This window comes from Schistocerca serialis, chromosome 11 (genome assembly GCF_023864345.2).
Source record: "Schistocerca serialis cubense isolate TAMUIC-IGC-003099 chromosome 11, iqSchSeri2.2, whole genome shotgun sequence".
Lineage (NCBI taxonomy): Eukaryota > Metazoa > Arthropoda > Insecta > Orthoptera > Acrididae > Schistocerca > Schistocerca serialis.
This window is the reverse complement of record NC_064648.1, coordinates 190,832,631-190,849,841: the sequence shown is the minus strand read 5'-3', so window position 1 is coordinate 190,849,841 and position 17,211 is coordinate 190,832,631. Positions and strand designations below refer to the sequence as shown.

General features: G+C 40.4%; 1 protein-coding gene across 1 annotated transcript in view; it reads right to left on the bottom strand.

Moving 5' to 3' along the window:
- Positions 1–4,156: 4,156 nt before the first annotated feature.
- Positions 4,157–17,211, bottom strand: part of LOC126426638 (uncharacterized) — a 115,185-nt gene continuing 102,130 nt past the window's right edge. Inside the window, exon 8 of the mRNA XM_050088525.1 lies at positions 4,157–4,514. The gene's annotated coding sequence lies outside the window, so the exon portion shown is untranslated. The remainder of the gene's footprint in view (positions 4,515–17,211) is intronic.

The following is a 17,211-nucleotide window of genomic DNA, read 5'->3' as shown; positions in this document are numbered from 1 at the left end:
CGATGTATGCCCTATCGGATCCAAAACGATGACAAACTTAACTGTTGTAGGTTGCCGACGCTGATCGAGATATGAACACTGGCCCGCACGAGGCCAAAGGTATCGGCATGCACGATGCCCCCTTGTAACAATACCAGTCAAGATAGATGTAACGGAACTTGAATAGCGTATTTGCCTCTATCAGTTACGGTAGAGAGATCGATCTTTCGGTCCTGTCTGTATATTTATATACAACTTGCTGACCCGGCGAACTTCGTACCGCCTAACAGTCAATGAATGTCGTGTTACCTTTTAGCTGAACTAATTTAGGCTTTGATGAACGTAATACAATGATACAAAATAATATTAATATAGATAGTATTTTATTTTGATGAATGATGATGATGAATACATACAGAATGAGAATAAAAATTAAAAAAATAATAATAATTAAGTATTTCAAACGCATGTCAGAAAAAAATCATTGAAAACTATGTTGTGCAGGTTGGGATATACTCTTATTAATTCATTAATCGGATTTTCATTCAAGCACCTTGTGGTAAACGACATTCTTTGTTTTTTGGTCAGGCGCAAGAACAAATAATGCGGATGGTTTGCCGACACGTGAGCATGTCACGTACAATTGACCATGAGAAAAACACGCATTTTCTAGATTGAGGCCACAAATAGTCAAGGATTGGCCCTGTGATTTGTTGATCGTCATGGCGAAGGCAAGACGAATCGGGAATTGAATTCGTTTAAACTCAAAGGGCATATCTGTTGGGATCATCGGAATCCTTGGAATAAGAACTTCCTCATCTTTAAACTTTCCTTTAAGTATCGACGCGTGAATCACATTGCTCATCAGTTTTCTTATCACCAAACGCGTTCCATTGCACAGTTTTGGTTGGTTTAAATTTCTAAGCATGATGACTACCGAGCCAACCTTCAGTTGTAAATTGTGCGGTGGTAAACCAGGCACATCCAAGGAGTTCAAAAATTCAGTTGGATAATTAGTGGCTTCTTCTTCGTTTGTTACACAGTCGATAGATTTGAATGAATACAGAGTACCTATGATTTGATTTTGAATTATAAAATTGAGGTCATCTACATCTTTATTTTTAGCCGCCAAAATTGCTCGCTCACTTAACCATTTAGTATTTTTGTGGTTAGCAATGATATCCGGAAATACTTTGTTGATAAGCTCGTCTTTTGATGAGACGAAATTGCAAAAATTTGGAGGAAATGAAATCAAACCGCTCGATTCGTCAACAGGAACACGGCCATTACCGATAGTCAGCAATTGCTTCGAGAAATCATCAGCACATAGATCGTTCAACAATGCAACTCTCATATTTACAGACAGTTGAAGTTTGTTTACATATCGCCACAGATTTGATGCTTTGAGGCAAGCGTTTATTTCGTCGGCAGCAGTAGATCTTGGAATTACTGGTAGTGTTTGTCGGAAATCGCCAGATAATAAAATCATTGAACCACCAAAAGATCTCGAGTCATTGCGCAGATCTTTTAATGTTCGGTCTAGTGCTTCCAATGCGCGTTTGTGCGCCATTGTGCATTCGTCCCATTTCATGATTTTTGATGCTACTAAAACTTTGGCCATTGCGGAGTGTTTCGAAATGTTATATGTCGGTTGTTCAGTAGTTTCAAGGTTTAATGGCAATTTTAACGATGAGTGAGCCGTACGGCATCCGTCTAACAATGTGGCCGCTATTCCAGAAGAAGCAATTGCTACCGCAATTTCGGATCTCGCACGTACAGTGGCCAAAATCAATGACATGAGGAATGTCTTCCCAGTTCCACCGGGGGCATCCAAAAAAATAAGCCACCATTTCCATCATCAATTGCATTAATCAGTGTATCTCAGACCTCCTTCTGCTTAGGATTCAACAGTGGTACATTCGTTTGAACTGATTGGATTAGTTCATGTGGATCATATTCACGTTCACGTTCCAATTCTCTATTAAATGCGTCATTCATTCCGCGATCTGGCGCTGGCATTCCTAACCTAACTAACAAGCTGCCGCACATGAGGTAACACATATCTTCGATCAAGAGGAAAGCCTGGTTATGCATCTCCTCGTTCGCCTCAAGTTCGGGATTTCTTGAGCTGACACGAATTCGATATAAAATGTCTTCTGACATGTTATCTTTGTATTTGTTCCACAGATCACGTGGGTTTGATGGGAAGCATGTCGAAATGATGATAGCAAATAATATGCGTATCTGACTTGGAGATGCAGAAATAATTGCTTCAGCGATTGTCGTGTCCCAATGAGTATCGTTTTCAAGCAAATTCAGCTCTTGACATGCTGCACGAAATGCGGGGCACACTATACCATTAACAGTTCGTAGTGATTCAAATGTTGTTGGCCCTCGAACATGTACCAGTAACAACCGCAAATAGAAACATTCATCATTCTTCGGATGAACTGTGTAAATACGACCAAGAGCATCAGCAGAACGCATATCTGGATGACCAGGAACTGCATCGCCTTGCTTCCGACGTTGAAATTTCTTCGATGTAGCGTTCCAAGTGTAATAACGTGGCATTTCCGAGTACAGCAACGTTCGTGCGAACGGATCGTTTTGACAAATCGCAAAAAAACTGGTCAGTGTTGTCGCTGGAGGTGTTTCGGCACGTTGAGCAGCATTCCACGCTGTGAAATATACTCTCTGATCGTTCTCTAGGTGCACCCCCAAATGTGCAACAGTGGGATAACGTTCGTGAATAGGGAATGAGAATATACGCCAAATTGCTTCATTGCAGTTCACATATCTACCAACTTGATAGCTCGTGATTTCATCGTTGATATTGGATGTTTGGATACCAAAAACCGCCATGTCGCTCCCTTTCGTGACATATTTGCAAATGTATTTAATAGATTTGACCGAATTGCACTACTCAACATTACAATGTGCCTTGAATGTTTTGGAAAGAAGTGGCGAATATGGAACAATCCAACTGTTGTCAACTATGAAATCGTTTCCTTTCACTTTAGTTGTGATAGTTCTACCATTACCATCGGGCGATCGACGCCGATACAATGGATAACCATCGCTGCCTGTAATGGTCTCTGCCGTGAATTTTCGCGGATACCGTTTGGAACACTTGCCGTCGACCATGCACGGTGATTGGCGGTTGATAGTGCCACATGGTCCATGAATCATATTCGTGATTACAACATCACGTAGGTCTGGATCGGTTTCAGGAGCAGGAATCTCCGCACATATGATGTCATCTATTTGATCTGGCCGAATTCTGTCTACTAACCAAATTAGAATGTGAGCATGCGGTGGGCCTCGTTTTTGCCATTCGACTGAATACATCCAGCATCGAGTAATCCCAAAGACGTGTTGCTTAACAATGTAATTTATTAGTGACCGAATTTTTTGCTTGAAAACCCGTGCGGTGATGTCGTGTCGATCACTTGATGTTTGTCCGAGAAGCAGCAATTGAATAATTTCCATCCATTTCGGATTACATGTAAATGTAATGAATAGATCTGGCCGACCATAATGACGAACATATGTCATTGCATCTTGCGCATATTCATGCATATGACGCGGGCTACCTGTGTATGTCGCTGGTAAAATAGTCAATCGACCAACATTTTCTGAATCTCCTTCTGTGCTTATTGCATCGCGTAAATGAATATACTCTTCCGAACGCAATTTAGCTTGATTCAACCGGATGAAAGTTAGGCGCTCCGTTTCGATTTTAACGTACATGTCAACGCAGTATTGTTGAAGCAGTCGACGAAATCGCAACAAATAATTGTCAGAATTTTCACGAATCATCAAACGATATGCGTAATAATTCATCGAACTAACCTTCTTGGTAGTTTCCTCACCTGAAACAAATACAGTAAAAATTGTATTTTAGAACCCCTAATAGGTTAACGACTCTTACAGCCACTCTCTACTAAATTAGGAGTGACAACTTTTTTTGTGTACCAAAAGCAAACAGAATAAAATGCATATCAAGTTAAAATGAAAACAATGATATTGATCTTACCATTCAATGGATTAATCATTTTGATATTAAAGTGATATCCATCGTCTCCTTGCCAAAACATCAGCAGGTATTGTAACGCGTCATATGAACGGTGTGTTTCATATATTCTTTGTAGTTGCCCAGTATTGCGTCGTGTAAGCACAATACCACGTGTTTCCAAGTTTTCACCAACAATCAGGATTGCCACTTCATCGATTGTTGGAGCATTAAATGTGCGTTCATGTGTTCCAGCTGGTCTTTTATCTGCTCTGATTACAACTTTATAGTCATCACTTGGCATGCGCTCTAAAGCAGTCTTGAACAGCCTGACCAATGCATGATGTTCATGAAGCATTTGCTGCAAATCTTGGAGAATTGCTCTTTTCGTAGCTGTGTTGATCCCTTGACGCCAGTCAAGTTGTTCTTCCGTATTGCCCATGAAGTATATTTGCAAGAATTTGTGCTGTGCACCTTCAATAGGTTGCAATGATCCAATGCGATGGCAAATCTGGCCTTGAATCTGTAAATTCAAAGCCATAGTTATACGTAGTTAGATTTACAAACACTTTTTTTTTCAAATAATAACATACCATTTTTATTTTAGAGACAAATACAGAAATCTAACAAACTACATTCCAAATTTTTTTTATCTGTACGATAAGCTCGACGATTTCTCGTTTCTAATCTAGCCGTTTCACGGGCTGCCTCTCTTTGCTCTTGTGTTTGAGAAGCACGAATTAAGGCCCTTCTTTGCTCCATCCTAACGCGGCGCTCTTCTCGGGCAATTTCTCGTTCTTCGTCAGATAATTGACTCGCGATATTCCGTTGCCTAATTGCATTACGACTCCGCTGGGAAATATTAGATCTTCTAGGACGCGGCATTTTTATTAATAGTAATACTGAATATGCACTCGCACAAAACCACATAAAACAATCGAGACATAGACAACAGCTTATGAAGAAAAATCATAGACAACCTATGAATAGACATTTACACTTTTGTTAACCTGTAGAATAAATCTTTAATTAATTTAATAAATAATTTACACAAATTAATGTCTAAAACAAACAAATATGACAGTACCTACCTGAACTTTGGAGATATTTTACACAAAATAAATTTCTGAACGCACACATAAATAGTTGTTACAGTATTTGACAGGATTGGACAACAAATGTTTGACATGTAATAAACAAATGAGCATTTATTGAAATGATTAAGTATTCATTACACATTTCTGAATGCACGCGTAATATTTTTCAATCTTTTTTTTAAAAAAATACACATAATAATTTATTCATCCATTTTAAATAGTTTATGAACGCATGCGTAAATGTCAATCATTACTTACAGATTTTGACAAAAAAATTTGACAGCTCCGAAACTAAAGAACTTTTAGGGAAAATAACGCATTTTTCAAGTATTCGTCAATTTTTCATTATTTTTAAGATGTATTCTGCTATTCGGGGCGGAGACACCTCCAACAAATCAAAAACCATGAAAATTGGTCCAGCAGATCTCGAGTTATAAGTGTTGTAACAAACCCGACTTTGTTTTATATATATAGATAGAACGTTAGGCAAGGTGTATCGTGACAGCTACTTATAGTTTTCTGAAATAACAGACGGCGCGGAGTTAAACATTTTTCTTAATAAAGCAATGTCCAGTAATGCGTCGATTGGAACTTGTACTGGGACGAATGAAACTGTACGTCGTAATAAAAGTGCCGGAAGGTCTTCTCCAGCAGAACAAGTGTGGAGTTCAGAGCGCGACGTTGGCGACGGCGAGTCACGCATGTGTGCTGCAAACTGCTTTCTTACTGCGAAATTACTGTACACAGAAGGAAAAAGTCCCAACGCCGAGAAGGAGTTGTGGGACAGAAAGGAAAGTTAGTGTGAGTGTTTCTACATTTGAAAGATGACGTCTGTTCAGATTCCACGCCAGTCACATAAGATGGGCGGTAGTAGCCCACTGTGAGGATTTGACTCAGGTTTGGTTTAGTGTCGTCCATACAAGAGGTGGTGGGTCGATGTCAGACAAGAATGCTTTTAAGGCTATAAAGGCGCCAGTATCGACACGTCAGTGAGTTTGTACGAGGTCTCGTAAGAGGACGGCGAGAAGCTGCGATGCCGCAGAAAAACGTGGCGGGGATGCAGCCGCTGTGCGTGGCTGACTGCTGGCAGCGGCGGCCACGGGAATGTGCGGCTGAAAGTAAGACGGCGCTCCGGGCGGCCGTATATTCTGGGGGCTCACGCCAAATCCCTCACGGCGACAGTCACCGCAAGCTGGATCGCAGTCCCAATACGCAGTTTGCTGAGGGACTTTGGCTCCGGCAGAGATGGCGACTACTTCTGCTGTGTTAATAGATGTAACTTCAGACTCGGATTCCGGTGTGTTACATCGTATTGATGGAACAAAACGCAGAAAAAAGTGCGTACATGAAAAGAAGACTAGGTCATGGGGAATTCACTTTAACCAAGGAATTTGATGATGAAAAATTCACGAACTATTTTAGATTAAACCGTGATCAATTCCAAGAAGTGCATGAAATTGACAGACAGGGATGCAACGCTACAAGGTCCATTGGAACCAAGGAGAAACTAGATGGGTTTTTAAGGTAAGCTATTATGATGAACATGTATCTCTATATATAAAAACGTTTTGTCAGTTTGTGTATAGGCACTAACCTCCGAAAGCTATTGACCGATTGCTTTGAAATTTTGACACAACGTTGCATTCTAATACAGGATGCTTTTTAGGTACCTATTTCTGTAATATATTATATACAACCTATATACATGTAATTTTTGACAATTTTTCGTAACTATGTTTTCCCATTATAAAATTTATATATATATATATATATATATATATATATATATATATATATATATATATATATATATAGAAATGTACTCGGACCACAGTTTCGATTCTACATTGATATCAAAGATCAAAGACGTGGTTAAATCCATCTATTCCGTTTTCACTGGTAGATATGGAGGGCTACACGCTAGTAAGGAATGATATTGTAAGGAACCTAGGCATTTCTTTTTTTTTGATAAACATTTAACCAGGACAGAGCACATCACGAAAATTTGCTACAGACTTTTAACAATGTCAATGTAGAATGTTAACAACGAATTACAATGCAACTTGCCATTTCGTGTGTCCGTTTCCTTGGCCACTTCCTCCCACTTCTCAGCTTTCTTTCTGCTTCGTTTTCAAGTAATCTTCACGGCTTGTGTCGTACAGAACTTTGCGAACACGTACGGCTTCAGTTAGCTTTTCCTCCATTTCGAACTACCAACAGCCAGAACCACCGAGAGGAACTGCGCAGGGTCACCTCAAAGCGCAGCAACTGCGCCACGTCACGCTGCGCTCCAACGTGCGGGGGCAGCACCACTCAGCTGTGCGGTTCGCAGAAACTCACCGTGAGTCGCCCTGCGTCACCTCACGGGCCTGCGCCTCACCTTGCGGCCAGCCTGACTGCCAGACGTCGGCTACTTCGAGGACAGCTCCGAGCCAGACGCCCTGTAGGGCACGTTCCACAAACCACCGCCATTTGCGACTTCAGGGGCCTGGAGCGAGAGCAAGATGGAGGACTGTTCCGTTTCCCTATGACGGCTGGCTCTGCCTCTGCGCTGCTGGCGGCTGGGTGCTGCTTGGGAGGCGGCCAGTCGAGCACCTCCGACCAGCTCGTCTGCGTGCTCCACACACCGGACCTACACCTGCGGGATCCGACGGCGGCGTTATCCACAGATAGCGTCAACCGCCCCTGCACTGACCGAGCTGGTGCAGCAGGCATGCAGCTCCAACCCACAACGATGTCGCTTGTAACAGCAAAGCTGTTTGACAGGCTCATTGTCAACGTCAAAGGGAAGCTAACAAGTAAAATGAAAAACATTCGCCATAAACACAAATGCAGCATTCTGATGAATAAGAACTCAATTAGGAAGGTAGGCAGAGGTTGGGAAGTACCAGCCACAAAATCACATTAAGTTTACCTTGTAGAAGAAAATAATATCTTCTGTAACTGTAAATTAGTGTGCACTGACTGTAAAGTGTGCATTCATAGGTATTCCTGCACGTGTATTGATTATAGCATTAAGTTAAATATGTGCAAGCATATACATAATGTTTGCCAGCTAGACAGTACAGAACCAAATCCTTTTGAAATTTCTGAATTACAACATGCAGTAGCTACAGATGTTGGAGATATGTCTTGCATTAATGAGAAAGAAGTGATTTTGAAGCAAGTAAGTGGAAATGCTAATTCCTGCACCCCAGAAGCATTGGCAGAAGAGAAGAGAAAAATTATTTCTAGGTTTTCAGAAATTGTTTCTGGCATGTCAGCTACTGAAGTTCAGCTGGCTAACAAAATGGTGACTTCGGTGAAGGTTAATGTAGGTGCTGTTCGCACCAGTAGTGGTATCTCTTTCATTAGCCCACAAAGAAGTCTCAAGAGGAAACTTTTGCCCCAGAGGAGGCTGTTTTCAAAAGAAGACAAGTTCCTCAAAACGCATATCCATGGCAGTTCCTAATGCAGAAGAAACAAACAACATCCTGAGAACACTTCTGGATGGAGGTCTGTACCATTAATTTGCAACTATTTGCATTTAATATTAAAATATTTTAAATGTTCATGTGCCCAAATCTGTTGTGATTAGTTCTACATTGGGATGTAGTATGAACATTCTGACATGAAAATCACTTCAAAATTTTATCATTACATAACATGCCTCATACAAATGAAGATAGTGACATAAGTTCCCTATCAATTCCACCTCTTTATACAAACTGATAACCATAATCTAGGTTATAATACATATGTAGTTACTCCTTCAGGTAGACAATACATGGTTATCACCGAAGGCAATAATCTATTGTGGTAGTGCATATGGTGTTACTTCTTTAGAGGGATAGGGCTGTTACTTGACATTATTATCATTCGGTACATTTTCTACAGTATGATATAGTATCAATATCCTTCAGATATCTTACCATGTGTGCTTCAGTATTATTATTACTATTTTGTTATACTTCCCCTTTCAAATTTTATTTATAAATTTCATGTTCATGTGATGTAGAGTTTTTTCATGTAGTTTTAGTCTGTGACTCAATCACTCTCACTGAAAAACCTGTGGGTTATGCTTCAGCTCCCACTATGGCTCGGATAGTATTTTTTGTAGTCTAAAAGCATTAAGGACATTAGTTTTCTGAGAACCCCAAAAAATAATACATTAGGTGATGATTGAAATAAAATATGCACAAGATATATTTTTTTAAAATTTAATCAGTGATATTATTTATGGTGTTCATGATTTTGTTTTGTTACTTAGTATCCTGCATTGTTAACTCCACAATATCGTTTTAATTACTGGTAGACATATCTTTTTGACACATTTGTTTTTATCAAATAGTGTATTTCACATAAACATTCCACAGCCTTTTTTTGTGGTGAAGTGAACAATTCCTGGGTTAGCACAGTTAAATTATTTTTTATTTGCTGTGGTGTGCTGCTGTATTTCCAATCAGTCATTCTATCAGTATTGCTGGAACCTGCAAATAAGTTTGAACTTAGAGTACACAATGATATGTCATGCTTTGTTCAGTCTGATACCATCCTCTACACAGATGACTCACAAGTAATAGGCTCCTATAACACTGATGAAAATTTAATATGCCGCATTGAGTAAACGCTTGGAGAATAACGTGCTTTCTCTGTATGGCAGATTAAGTATACCATTAGAATTACTGAGTGAAAACACAGTGGCACACACAGCAGTGAGACATGCAACAAGCATCACCTGGTATGTGATGGTAATTCCATGAAATGGACCACACTGCATGTGATATATCTTCTATTTCACACATCTCCAGTGCAATTTTTCTGTTCTATGTATGGAACATGATTTATAATCCTGTACCTGTCAGTTCGTATGTGCAGCAAACTTTGAGTCAACCAATGCAGCAACAGGTCCAAAATAGCACACCAGGTATTAGATAAATTCTGTGTTACACACAATACTGAAATGCCTTGTGACACATCTCTATATTCATGTATGCCCAATGTTACTTCCCTGTTCCAATATACAATGCCTGCATTGTGATTTACTGTTTAATTGTTTACTTACAGAACCTGACACTGAGTGTGATGAGCAAGGTTGTGGTATGCCATGGCAGCAAGAGCTTCCACACACCACACCAGGTATGAGATTAATTCTGTGTTAGGCACAATACTGAAATGCCTTGTGAGACAGCTCTATATTCATGTATGCCCAATGTTACTTCCCTGTTCCAATATACAATGCCTGCATTGTGATTTACTGTTTAATTGTTTACTTACAGAACCTGACACTGAGTGTGATGAGCAAGGTTGTGGTATGCCATGGCAGTAAGAGCTTCCACACACCACACCAGGTATGAGATTAATTCTGTGTTACGCACAATACTGAAATGCCTCATGGGTCATCCTTATATTTATGTATGTCCAATATTTCTTTCCTGTTCCAATACTTAATGCCTGCATTGTGATTTAATGTTTACTTACAGGACCTGTCAGTGAATGAGTTTAGAACGGTGCTTTCGATAAACCATGAAAGCAAGAGCTTCCACACAGTACACCAGGTATGAGATTAATTCAGTGTTATGCACTATACAGAAATGCCCGGTGAGTCATCCCTAAATTCACATATGCTCAATGTTACTTTTCTGTTCCAATGCACTATGTCTGCACTCTGGTTTAATATTTACTTTCAGGGCCTGTCGGTTTGTCTGTGTGACACAGCAAGTGTCACTGAAAATGGCAGCAACACATCCAACATGCCACCTTAGCTAGCTATGTCTGTCCCTGTAGCTGTGTGGTTAGAGAGACTGATAGGTACGCAGGGTCTCAGGGGCAATTCCTGTCCATGTCGGAGAGTCAGGCCTCTTGGGGGCTGGGTTGTGTGTTGCCATTATCACCATTTTACCTTTTTTTCAAATGCAAATCACCAAAGTGGCATCATCTGGTGAAGACTTGCAGTAGGCAGCCGAATGGTTCTGCATAGGATCTCCCAGACAGAAATGCTATACGGTCATTTCGTTTCACTCTAGGTAAGAGACTGATTCTATGTTATGCACATTTTTGAGATGAGTTGTGAGTTATCTCAGAATTCATATATGCTTAGTAAATTTAATATTTATTTGCAGGACTGTAGAGTAAGCAGTGAGTAGCTGTGTACACTATGATGCTTTGTCATGACTGACACCTAGCATGGCAATACAGCATGCCACTATAATGGTGTCAACAGTGTTGGATAGTTTGTCTGCTCCAATGGATGGTGGTACATGAGAAATAGACTTGTCAGGTTGGCCAGTCGGACCTCTGTACCTCAGGTTTGCAGTTTGGCCAGTGGATATTTGGAGCAAATCCACTAACACTCAGGTATTTAAAAGTTTATTTATTTATCTTTAACATCACAGGATCATGTTTCCATATCTGCATCCATCCTTCCATCCCCCGTCCCCATTCCCCAGTGAGAGGGGTCATAACTATTTTGTGAGTTTGTGCATGGAGCACATGAGGCTCCTAGTAATTGAATCCTTTCTACTTTTCCAGGCTGCATTAACTCTCCTGTGCTCATCCATCCCTGTCCTCACTTCTTTCCCTCTTCCCTTTCTTTATATCTCTGTTTCCTTGCTTACACTGGCCTGGCTATCCTGGTTTTTTGCTATCTCTTACAGTTTTATTCTTCTTGCTTTTCACTTTCCTATTTGGAGTGTTTGGTCCCTCTTTGGAGTTTGAACTCCTCTACATTTGGTCTCCATGGTGTGAGCCACAAGGGGAACACCACCATACATGAAGTCTTTGGCATGTGGCCTTACCAGCTCTTCCATTTTTTACCTGAAGCCATTGTCCTTTTCATGCTCTACAGCTAGCATGGTACCCATTTCATGTGCTTGGGGTGTTATGTACTCTTTTGCTTGAGTCCTCTGACAACACAGGGATCACAGTTCTGATACTTGAGCTGCTACCACCCCGTGTATGCCTAGGAGTAGTGGCTTGTCGTTCTGGAGCATTGGAACTCTCAGCAACAGCTCCTATTCCAGGTGGCCATTGGTGTGGCTGAGTAGTGCATTTTGATGTCCATTACTCCTCAATAGCCTTTGAATATGTTTCAGGGTGTCATTTCTCATAGTGACCTCATCTTCCAAACTGGTGAACTGCAGGGCAGTCTGGAATGGCAAGGCATTCATTTTGTTCAGAAAGGCTGTAAGGACAACCACATTGATAATGACCACTTTATTCGGGTGTCAAGGTTATGGTTTATCAGTGTGATGTGAAACCGTATTGCTTCACATCAGATTCCTTTTTGCTCAGTCTTGGGCTGACTCTTTGAGTCCACCACCTTCCCAATAAACTTCTTGCAATAAGGGGACTCGTACCGCATGGCCTACTGCGGATCTACCATCCTCTGCTATCTTTGTATTGGTCATACCAGGTTGACTCAAGCCTCTTACTCCATAATGATCTGCCCCTCCCCCCACCCCTCACTGTAATCCATATTTTACTAGACTCCCCCATCTTTTGGCCTTTCGCATTAAACATGCTCTTCCACTCTTCATTGTTACAGACGTTAGCAGACGACCTTGCGTAGTTACATCTGTCTTAGCTTATCATCCTAAGAGTGGTTTGTCCCCTATATTTAAGTACCTGAATTTTCTTCCATAACTGGAGGCCTTCATCATTGCCTTCATTCCAGCCAGGTTTCCCTCCCCCATTTCTCTCCATTTTGTTTGGAATTTTGTGCTGTTTCCTCCCCACCCCCCCTTCTTGTGTCATCTTCCCCTGGTGTTGTCCCGATTGTGTCACAGTCGTGGTATGATGTGGGGACCGGCGTGCGTTTGCAGTGATTCCAGCACCCTATTGTACATAGCATGAGTGAGGCACATTATGATCTCCCCCTACTCCTGTTCTTTATTCTTCCTGCAAGCCCAGGGTTCCTTCTGCATCTTTGACTGTTTCCTTTTGCCATCGACTAGACTGTGCTGTTGGTTTTTTGCTCCCACAGCCTCTGACATTTTGGAACTTGGGACTGATGGCATCACCATTTGATCCCTCTCCCCATTCAAACAATCAATCAATATCTGCATCCAGCAGACAACCAGTGAGACTTAGTATCTGCTCTGTTAGCATCTGTGTCAGGATGTTACTTGGATTAATGACAAGTTTGAAATTATTACTTGTTTCCAAATACAAAAGGCATTTTTGTTCCCTGATAAATTAGGGGTACAAACTACGTGCCAGTATTATGGAAATAACAACCAGTTAAAAATAAAACATTCTGGAATATGAGAAATTTGGTTACAGATAACTTTTGAAATAGGGGATTTTAAAAAAAGTAAAATATATACTACAAAGTGGAATCAAAAAGGCTTTCAGCTGAGTTGTATATCAGAATGACTTATCCGCTGATTCCTAATTCCACCTCCATGTGTTTATACTGATCATGAAATAATATTTATTTATGAAATTTATTTTTAGGTAAATGAGTTACATTATCAGGAAAATTGATTGTGAACAATCAGATGTAGATATATTCCCAGCTAGAATAAGAAAATATTTAACCTGTTTAACAGTTGTATGTGTGTTACTCATCTAGCTGGATAAAAAATAAATATATATTACAAGTTGATGATTGTAACTTACCCTGTTTTAATTTAGGGATGGGTGACAAATGCATAGTCATCAACAGGTATTACACTGAGCCTGAATCACAGCCATCACTGCCCAGCTCAGCTTGGGAGTGGAGTGACCTAGCAATGCTACCATTCTAGGCTGGTGGCAAAAGAAGCATCAGTTCCTGGCAGTGCATAATATCCCACACATCAGCAGAACTGCCATACCAGAGGCTGGTGAAGAAGTAAGGAAGATTGATGTTTGATATCCTGTCAACAGTGAAGTCATCAGAAACAGAGCACAAGCTGTGGCACTTTCAAGGACAGAGAAGAAAATCTGCCTTGGCCTTTCAAAGGAACCATCCCAGAATTTGCCTTAAGTGATTTAGGGAAATAATAAAAAACCTAAATCTGGATGGCAGGACACAGAAGAGAACCAACATGTTCCACAATACGAGACCAACATGCTAGCTAATGTGCTATAAATCTTCATCCAGAAGTGTTCTCAGGATTTTGTTGGTTTCTTCTGCATTAGGAACTGCCATGGATATGCGTTTTGAGGAACTTGTCTTCTTTGTTGAAAACAGCCTCCTCTGGGGCAAAAGTTTCCTCTTGAGACTTCTTTGTGGGCTAATGAAAGAGATACCACTACTGGTGCGAACAGCACCTACATTAACCTTCACCGAAGTCACCATTTTGTTAGCCAGCTGAACTTCAGTAGCTGACATGGCAGAAACAATTTCTGAAAACCTAGAAATAATTTTTCTCTTCTCTTCTGCCAATGCTTCTGGGGTGCAGGAATTAGCATTTCCACTTACTTGCTTCAAAATCACTTCTTTCTCATTAATGCAAGACATATCTCCAACATCTGTAGCTACTGCATGTTGTAATTCAGAAATTTCAAAAGGATTTGGTTCTGTACTGTCTAGCTGGCAAACATTATGTATATGCTTGCACATATTTAACTTAATGCTATAATCAATACACGTGCAGGAATACCTATGAATGCACACTAATTTACAGTTACAGAAGATATTATTTTCTTCTACAAGGTAAACTTCATGTGATTTTGTGGCTGGTACTTCCCAACCTCTGCCTACCTTCCTAATTGAGTTCTTATTCATCAGAATGCTGCATTTGTGTTTATGGCGAATGTTTTTCATTTTACTTGTTAGCTTCCCTTTCACGTTGACAATGAGCCTGTCAAACAGCTTTGCTGTTACAAGCGACATCAAAGCTGATATACCTTTGTCCAAACGTTTTACCTGCTTTGCATTAGCATGTATATATTTCAATGTCTTATGCATGCTCTCCAGGTGCATGTTTGTGTTGAGTCCGGATCGCATCCTATGACAATATGCTCAACACTTCACATTTTTTTCATAATACGTCTTGAAATAGTGACCAAATTCTGAAGTCTCTGAATCGCTGTTGAGTTTCTGCAATGCTTTTACCAACGATTCTTGAAACACAGCAACATCTCTTACCTGCATTAACGATTTAACAAGTTTGTACACCTCGTTTCTCTTGTCCAAACTTCTAATTTTGCTCTTAATATTGACCCTCCAGGCTCTATCGACGTGCCAGGTACAGAAAAGTCTCATTTCAGGATGTCCCATTGTTTTGTTCCAAGCGATACTATACGATTCTGCCAGGTCCGTCATGAATACTTTTGGGGAAATTTGTCCAACCTGAGACTTAACACAATTGAAAAATATACTCAAAACATCTGAGTCATTCCTGTTAAATATGAGGAAAGCACATGGAAATCCTTGCCTCATATCATCCAGTACAAGTAATGTTGTAACTTCAAAATCAGAGCCATTTAGGCCATGAGTTCCATCAACACAAATACAGTCACCTCCATATTTTGTTAATATTTCGCCTTGTGCGTTGTTCATTATAATTAATGCAAAGTCTTCACTTTTCAGTTCAGGGTACAGATCATTAATTGTTTCTTGAGGCTTATAGAACAATACACATGGATTGTCACTTTGCTGCACTTCTTGCACCCAAGCTACAACGCTGATCGCATCATTTGAATGTCTGACTGACTTTGAAGACAGGTTATACGCAGCTGCAATATTATGCAAATCCTGCATCGTTGTAAGATGCACTCTCTCCAAATTCGAACTCTGCACTGTTTCTTGAATTTTTTGGAGGACGGTAGGAAATGGGATTCCTGCAGCAATGTCTTCAGCTATCTTCATCCGTTCTTTTTCCGTCAGGTTGAGATGACTTAGGTCCAGATCGTGACCAACGTGAGTGGACACAACAGTAACGTGGCATTTTCCTTCTTTGTATTGCACTTTAATCTCTGCAGGGCACTTGCCATTAATTTTGCTGCTTCCTGTCAATTTCAGATGTCTTCTCCCATCACCTTTGGAGGTAAACTGACCTGAGCGATGGAAAACGTAATAACATGTGGGGCCCTCATCGTAAAATTTAGTGCCACAGCTTTTAATGAATTTGGAATGTGTAGCACATTCCATTTCTTCTTTCCATTTTAAAAATTCTTCTTCACTGGAGAATTCCAGGACTTCTGGTTTCACACATAATCCGTGTGTAGACTGGAAATGATCGATCCAGCACTTTTTTGAATCGGTTTCAAATGCACACATTGTACACTTAAACTCTTGCTGTTGCGGTTGGCCATGAATATTTTGTTGGTGGCGTTTTAAACTACCTTTACAAGTAAAATCCTTGTCGCATATGTAGCGTTGGTATGTACACGAAGGCTGCTTATCTGTAACAGGAGGCATCATTTCGCTGAGCTTCTGTGGATGGGCTGTGGACATATGCCTCTTCAGAGTCTTGCGGTAACTGTACTCGTTGCCGCAAACTTCACACTTAAAAGAACTCATTATTAAACACTATTACAACATACAGCTACAAGTGGTAAAAGCAGCCACAATGTACAGTATCTCTTTAAATCAACAAAATGGTTCAAATGGCTCTGAGCACTATGGGACTTAACTTCTGAGGTCATCAGTCCCCTACACTTAGAACTACTTAAACCTAACTAACCTAAGGACATCACACACATCCATGCCTGAGGCTGGATTCGAACGAACAACCGTAGCGGCCATGCGGTTCCAGACTGTAGCGCCTAGAACCGCTTGGCCTCTCCGGCTGGCTTAAATCAACAGCTTAGTTCATGGTTCATTACTAGAAATAAGAGTAATCTACAGTAAAGATGCAAATGTAGTTACTTTGGTGTTGAAGGTTTTCATTGTTCAAGAACACACCACTTAAATAATTTGTCTCTTCAAAACATGTAACTAGTAATACATTCAATTTAAGGGAAGGTTAAATGGGTTACTGGTGGCTAACTTCCTCAACTCCATTCACAAATTTATTTGTAGAACTAACTGATGTACCAAGTCTACCAAATAACACAAACTGTTTGGAAAATTTTACCTCTGTACATGTTCGAATGAGTAATATATTCTGCATAAGTAAGAGTGGACTCTGATTTTCTGTTTGATGGTGCGTGTCTACAAAAGGTTAAGAATGTTTTGTACTCCAGTATATTGTGGATTTACATATTGTC